At 40.7% G+C, this 7,494-nt stretch overlaps 1 pseudogene; it reads right to left on the bottom strand.

Moving 5' to 3' along the window:
* Positions 1–2,098: 2,098 nt before the first annotated feature.
* Positions 2,099–7,167, bottom strand: LOC112523700 (annotated as a pseudogene).
* Positions 7,168–7,494: the final 327 nt, after the last annotated feature.

Genomic DNA, 7,494 nt, shown 5'->3' with positions numbered 1-7,494 from the left:
TAAAGAAATTAGCCACACATGGCTAATTGAAAACACAAACTAAGAAATTGAGAAGAGATATTAACCTAATTTGAAATTGATGAATCTCCTTCAATGTTTCTCCAATCCAAAACCATGAACCATTGTTGTCTTCCTCCCGTCTTCTCCAATTGATCGCAGCTACCGTTGCTCTCCGCTCTCGCCTCTCTCTTTTTCAATCCAACCGCCCACTACTGTCTCCTTCTCGCCTCTTATAATGAACCTGCCCCCTTTTGTCTTTGATCACGTTCTTTTCCCCTCCAATCGATTCCACGACTTCTTCCAATCGATTGCCCACGAACCGAAGTCGTCTCCTCTTCACGAACTAGAAAACAGCCTCTGTTGGGCGGTTGTTGCTGGACTGCTGCTGTTGGGCTTTTTTTTAAAAACATTTGAGAAAATATGCTTCCTTTTCACGCCATTTGAATTCGTATGCTCTGTCCAGAACCCATTTCATAAATATGCTCAGCCTCATATTCCTTCAGAAAACTATGCCCGACCTTGTAACAGTTTCGAAATATATGCTCTGTTTGTATTAAAATCCATCCTTTTTGAACCTATCAAAGACCAATCAATAACTAAATTAAAGGGGTTCTATAAGCTATATAAACATTAAAATATGTACTAGATTCATTATAAAAACATGTTTAAATATAAGCTTATCAAATATCCCTACACTTGGACCATTGACCGTCCTCGGGCAAACAGTAAGCATTTAGCATGGATGAACATGGCTAAGGGTTTTGGTAGGGAAACTTTTGGGTCAAGTGACTAAAAATGGACTTTGGAAGGGAAACTACAACTCAATGCTTAACTTTCGCGTTTTGCGCATCAAAGCGATCACAAAATCTCTCAACTTTCTAGCTCTTATTTGCTAAGAATGCTATGGAGACAATTGTGTATATATATATATATATATATATATTTTTTTTTGAATTCGGTCTCCATTTATTCATGTATATATATTTTTTTTCTTTTTTTTCACTTCCATACATGGAATATATTGTTTTTTTTTTCTTTCGAATCTCTATCGATCATCATATACGCGTTGTGGATTGGGTAGATGGTATACAGACCGTACAACAAGTCTGTCTAACTAAAAGCTTGTAGTCTCATTCCAAAGTTCGGTGAAGAAAGTGTTTGGCTAAGGGGTATATATTTGGTGTAAAAGTCAAGAAAATGGGTAATTAGGCTCAAAAGAGGTAACCAAAAAGGAAACACTTAAGGGTTGACTTTAGGCTAAATTGTTAAAAGAAAACATCAATGATGGCCTTCTATCATTTCCACACATTAGTATTGCCTAAGTGCAATCTTGAAGAGACCTAGCTCAAGTTCTAGAGTGAAATGAGCACGAAAGATGCAATGCACACAGAAAAGAATTAGGATCGAATACAATGTTCGATTGTGGCTCAAGAAAAACTCACATGTACATTTTTAGTCCGTAAAATTAGCAATGTTCACATGTGATCTCAAATGTGTTAATCTCAACTAATCAATTAAGTCACACAATCAATCATGCTATGGTTTTCATGGCATTATATGCAGGAAGATGTCTCAACTCATGCAACTCATACTAAGTGTTTGCCCAAGAACTAATCAAAAAAATCAAAAAAAAAATAGCCCATTTTTCCCTATTGTATCCCCACACTAATCTTTAACGCATCCCCATACTTAAACCATATATTGTCCTTAATATATGCATTCAATTGCACAGTCTATAATCAAAAAGAAGGGAACAAGAAAACTCCCCTGAGTATGTAGACGTGTGCCCATTACATGGTGTGTGCTGTTGGCGGATGCCTTCGTGCATTTGGGGAAAAACTCCAATGATCAAACCCTGGAAGGCAAATTCATCAACTCAAAGACAACTAAACTGAATGAAAATTAAGCTAGAAAGGAAATAAAGCAGTAAAATTGGGTTGCCTCCCAATCAGCGCCTTTTTTTAACGTCGTTGGCTCGACACCTCCACTTCTAAGGTGCTCCTTCTTCCAACACTTATACCTTGAAAACCTCCATGTCTAAAGGTTTGAAACCTTCATAAAGTAGCTTTAAACGATGGCCATTCACCTTGAACACCTTTCATGTTTTCTCACTTTTTATCTCTATCGCACCATGATTACAAACATTAGTAACAATAAACGGTCCCACCCACCGGGACCTAAGTTTTTCGGGAAATAGCTTGAGTCGAGCGTGAAAAAGTAAAACCTTTTGACCTAAAACAAATGTCTTACGAGAAGACATTTTATCAGTAAAAGCTTTGGTCTTTTCTTTATATATAGAACTACTCTCGTACGCATCATTGCGTATTTTTTCCAATTCTTGGAGTTGGAGTTTTCGGTGAATACCGTCTTTGTCAATGTCCAAGTTGACATTTTTCACGGCCCAAAAGGCCTTATGTTCCAACTCAACAGGAATATGACAAGCTTTCCCGTACGCTAAACGAAAAGGGGACATACCTATCGGGGATTTGTAGGCGGTCCGATAAGCCCATAATGCATCATTGAGCCTTAAGCTCCAATCTTTCCTACTTGGGTTTACCGTTTTTTCGAAAATTTGCTTGATCTCCCGATTCGATATCTCCGCTTGCCCATTTGTCTGTGGGTGGTAGGCGGTAGATATACGGTGTTTTACACCATACTTTTTGAATAAAGCCGCCATCACACTGTTGACAAAATGAGTGCCCCTATCGCTTTTCACCACTTTTGGGACTCCAAATCTACAGAAAATCTTATCTTTCACAAAATCTGAAACATATTTTGCACTGTCAGTCTTTGTCGCTTTCGCCTCTACCCATTTAGAGATGTAATCGATAGCAAGTAAGATGTAATAGAAACCAAAAGAACATGGGAAAGGGCCCATGAAATCAATCCCCCACACGTCAAAAAATCGCAAGCATGAATGGGGGTCAAAGGCATTTGATCCTTACGACTAAGATTTCCGGTGTGTTGGCAACGAGGACAAGCTTTACAAAACATATATGCGTCTCGATGAATATATGGCCAAAAGAGGCCACTCTCGAGAACCTTATGAGCTGTCTTTGTTGGGCCAAAATGGCCACCACATGCATGAGAATGACATAATTCTAAAATAGAAGTTACCTCATCGTCACTTACACATCGTCGGATGATTTGATTAGAACCTTGCTTCCATAAATAAGGATCGTCCCACATGTAGTGTTTGGAGTCATTCCTTATCTTGTCTCGCTTCGCTCTCGGTAGCTCCTTAGGTGTTGTCCCGGTAACTAGATAATTGACTATGTCGGCATACCAAGGAACTGTGGTCTTCACCTCAAAAAGGTGCTCATCCGGGAACTTGTCATCTAACAGTAATGGCTCTTCATTTGAGACAATCCGGCTCAAGTGATCTGCTACTAAATTTTGTGTTCCACTTTTGTCTCTAATATCCAGGTTGAATTCTTGGAGCAACAAAATCCATCGGATGAGCCTTGGTTTGGCATCCTTCTTTGTCATCAAATACCGCAACGCCGCATGATCTGTAAAAACAATAACTTTAGTACCTAAGAGATATTGACGAAAATTTTCTAATGCGAAGACAACCGCAAGCAATTCCTTCTCCGTGGTGGAGTAGTTTGCTTACGCGCTATCGAGGGTTCTTGAAGCATAATAAACAACGTGCGGGTTCTTTCCAACCCTTTGCCCGAGTACTGCTCCGATAGCATAGTTGCTCGCGTCACACATAATCTCAAAGGGAAGATCCTAATTCGGTGGTCTCATAATGGGGGCGGATGTGAGCATCTCTTTAAGCTTATCAAAAGCTTCCTTGCATTTCTCATCAAACCTGAACTCCACATCCTTTTGAAGTAGATTGCACATCGGTCGGGTAATGCACGAGAAATCCTTAATGAAGCGCCTATAGAAACCTGCATGACCCAAAAATGACCGGACTTCCCTCACCGAAGTGGGGTAGGGTAAGCTTTTGATAACTTCTACTTTATCTCTATCTACTTCAATACCTTTACTCGAGATGACATGTCCTAAAATTAGCCCTTGGTTTACCATAAAGTGACATTTTTCATAATTTAAAACCAAGTTGGTCTCTATGCATCTTTGAAGGATTTTAATAAGATTTTCTAAACATTCATCAAAGGAGTTTCCATAAACGGTGAAATCATCCATAAAAACTTCAATGATGTTTTCCACAAACTCAGAAAAAATACTCATCATACACCGCTGGAAAGTAGCCGGTGCATTGCATAGGCCAAAGGGCATTTGGCGATAGGTGAAAATGCCGAAAGGACATGTAAACGTGGTTTTCTCTTGGTCKTCCGGTGYAACCGGAATTTGATGAAAACCAGAGAAACCATCTAAACAACAATAATGAGACTTACCTACCAGTCTCTCGAGCATCTGGTCGATAAAAGGTAGAGGGAAGTGATCTTTGCGGGTTGAGGCGTTCAACCGTCGGTAATCTATGCATACCCTCCAACCACTTTGTACTCTTGTTGGAACCATCACTCCCTCGGCGTTTTCCACTACTGTCACCCCGGCCTTCTTTGGAACAACCTGCACCGGGCTCACCCATTTGCTATCGGATATAGCAAATATCACACCTGCATCTAGCAACTTTTGAATCTCTTTTTTCACAACCTCCATCATGGGTGGATTCAACCTCCTTTGAGCCTCGCGGAACGGCTTGAAGTCATCTTCCATCAAAATCTTGTGCATGCAAGTTGATGGGCTCAAGCCTTTTATGTCAGCTATCGTCCACCCAATGGCCTCTTTGAATTGTTTTAGCATGGAAACGAGCTTCTTTTCCTCGGATGAGTCTAATCTACTTGAAATGATGACCGGTAGCTTCTCTCCTTCTCCTAGATATGCATACTTGAGATGCTCGGGAAGTTTCTTTAACTCTAGTTCTGGTGCCTGCAAAACAGAAGGAAGTAGCTTTTTGTTAGATGGCGATAGAGAAACTTGAGCTATATCATACCTTGACATCTTCTTTTGATCCATAGAAGCTACTAGCTCGTGAAACTCGGGATCGAGCTCAATCTTCTTCATTAGTTTGGTTACTCTCGCTTCATTCAAAGACCTACTCAAGATGGTATCTAAAGCATCAAAATGTGTTAGTTCAAACAACTCTTGAGAAATAGGTTCAATAATGTCAATGGTACATAGAGAGGATACATCACTTGGAAAACGCATGGCTTCATAGATATTAAAATGGATGATGTTAGCATCAAATTCCATGGAAAGTGTGCCATTATGAAAATTTATCTTTGTTTTTGAAGTTTTAAAAAATGGCCTCCCTAACAAGATGGATGTGAATCCTCCTCCATATCAATGACATAGAAATCAGTGGGGAAAACAAGTTCATTCACTTGAACCAATAAATCCTCTAATACCCCTTTTGGGTGTACAAGAGACCTATCAGCCAATTGAATGACCACCCCGGTTTCTTGTAAGGGGCCTACATTTAGAGTCTTAAAGATAGAAAATGGCATCACATTGATAGATGCACCCAAATCAAGCATAGCCCTATTGATCGTAACATTCCCCAATTTGCAAGGAATGGTGAAAACACCAGGATCTTTGCACTTTGGGGGTAGCTTGTTTTGAAGTACGGCAGATACATTCTCACTCATATTAATCGTTTCGTTACCCCTAAGTTTTCTTTTTGTTGGTGCACAATTTTTTCAAAAACTTAGCGTAACGAGGGACTTGTTTGATTGCATCTAAAAGAGGGATATTTACCTCGACCTTCCTAAAAGTTTCTAGAATTTCCTTTTCCTCTCTAGCTTTGTTAGACATTTGAAAACGCGTAGGAAAGGGAGGTGGAATTACCTTTGCTTTCTCACTTACATCGTCAGTGGATCCCGATTGTTTCTTATCTTGAATCGGTTTCGGGCTTACCTCTTGCTCTTTCTCCATTTCCCTACTCTTTGCCACCTTTGGTTCTTCAAGTTCCTTCCCACTCCTCAAGACAATTGCACTTACATTTTGTTTTGGGTTCGTCTCCGTTTGGGAAGGCAACTTTTCTTGAGATTCCAACCGACTCACGGAGGTGGCAAGTTGCGTCATTTGAGCTCCCAAATTTTGAATGCTTGCCTCTGTTTTCTGTTGGAATTGAAGAGTATTAGCAGCTAAACTCTTGACAATGTCTTCAAGGGACATACCTGGGCTACTAGAAGTAGCTTGATTTGGATTGAAGGGTGCTCTTTGCTGAAACTGTTGTTGTGGCGGCCTTTGCACGAAATTCTGAAATTGAGGAGGTCTTTGGTTTCCAAAATTGTTGTTGAAGAATCTTTGTTGTGGTTGTGGCTGACCTTGATAACCTCCTATAGCGTTCACGTTTTCGGTCGTCACCAACACATCCTCTTGAAGTTGTGGGTACACATCGGTTGGATGGCCCGTCGCCAAGCATATGCCGTAAGCTTTCACCTGTTCTTTATCAACTACAAGTTGTTTGACCAAGTTAGTAAGATCAAACAAACGACTCTCAATGCTCGCGACGTTTATCTCATTGGCCTTTGCAGGCTCTCTCCTCATATCATTCCTCACACTAAATTGTTGGGAATTCTCGGCCATGGTAGTGATTAGAGCTCTAACCTCGGTTGGGGTCTTATTGAACATGGCACCACCACTGGCGGCATCAATCATCTTCCTATCCGTAGGTAGGAGACCCTCATAAAAGTATTGCAAGAGCAATTGTTCCGAGATTCCATGTTATGGACAACGCACACAGAGATGTTTGAATATCTCCCAATATTCATGGAGAGTTTCAACATCTCGTTGCTTAATGCTACAAATCTCTCTACGGAGGTTAGCGGCTCGGGAGGCTGGAAAGAATTTGTCTAGAAATAACCTCGCCATTTGGTTCCACGTCGTTACCGAATCAGGAGGTAACGAGTATAACTAATCAGTAGCCCGGTCTTTTAAAGAAAAAGGAAAAACCTTTAACTTTATAAGGTCCTCTGTAACCTCGGCCGGTTTCTTGCTCAAGCAAACAATATGGAATTGGTTTAAATGCTTATTAGGGTCCTCGTTCTCTAACCCGTGATATGTGGGTAAGAGATGGACCAAGCCAGTCTTAAGAACAAAGTTTTGATTACCTGTCGGATACCTGATACAAATTGGAGTTTGAGCAACGTCTTGGGTTGCCAATTGACGTAAAGTCTGCTCATCGGCCATGTTGACCTTCGGATTTTCCTCCTCTTCTTCCTCAGATTCCGTTTTTAGTTCCTAATACTTCGCTTTCAGACTCGGATGGTAATTCAATATCCTTCCAGATGTTGATTACCGGTGAACTTGAAGATTTGCCTTGCGCCTGTAGCTAGCTTCCTGAATCGCTTGGCTGTCCGTTCGATTTCTGTGTCTGTGGGAATATGTGTACCTGTACGTGAAGATCTAGGCATAAACTGTTAGAAACACCGAGTCCCCGTCAGCGGCGCCAAAAATTTGACGGATGCCGAGTCCACCAAATAATAAATTCCAACTACGAGCTAATTACAGCTAAAA

The sequence above is a fragment of the Cynara cardunculus genome (genome assembly GCF_001531365.2).
Source record: "Cynara cardunculus var. scolymus isolate 2C chromosome LG 12, CcrdV1, whole genome shotgun sequence".
NCBI lineage: Eukaryota > Viridiplantae > Streptophyta > Magnoliopsida > Asterales > Asteraceae > Cynara > Cynara cardunculus.
The sequence above is the reverse complement of the archived record's forward strand: the minus strand, read 5'-3'. Positions and strand labels throughout refer to the sequence as shown.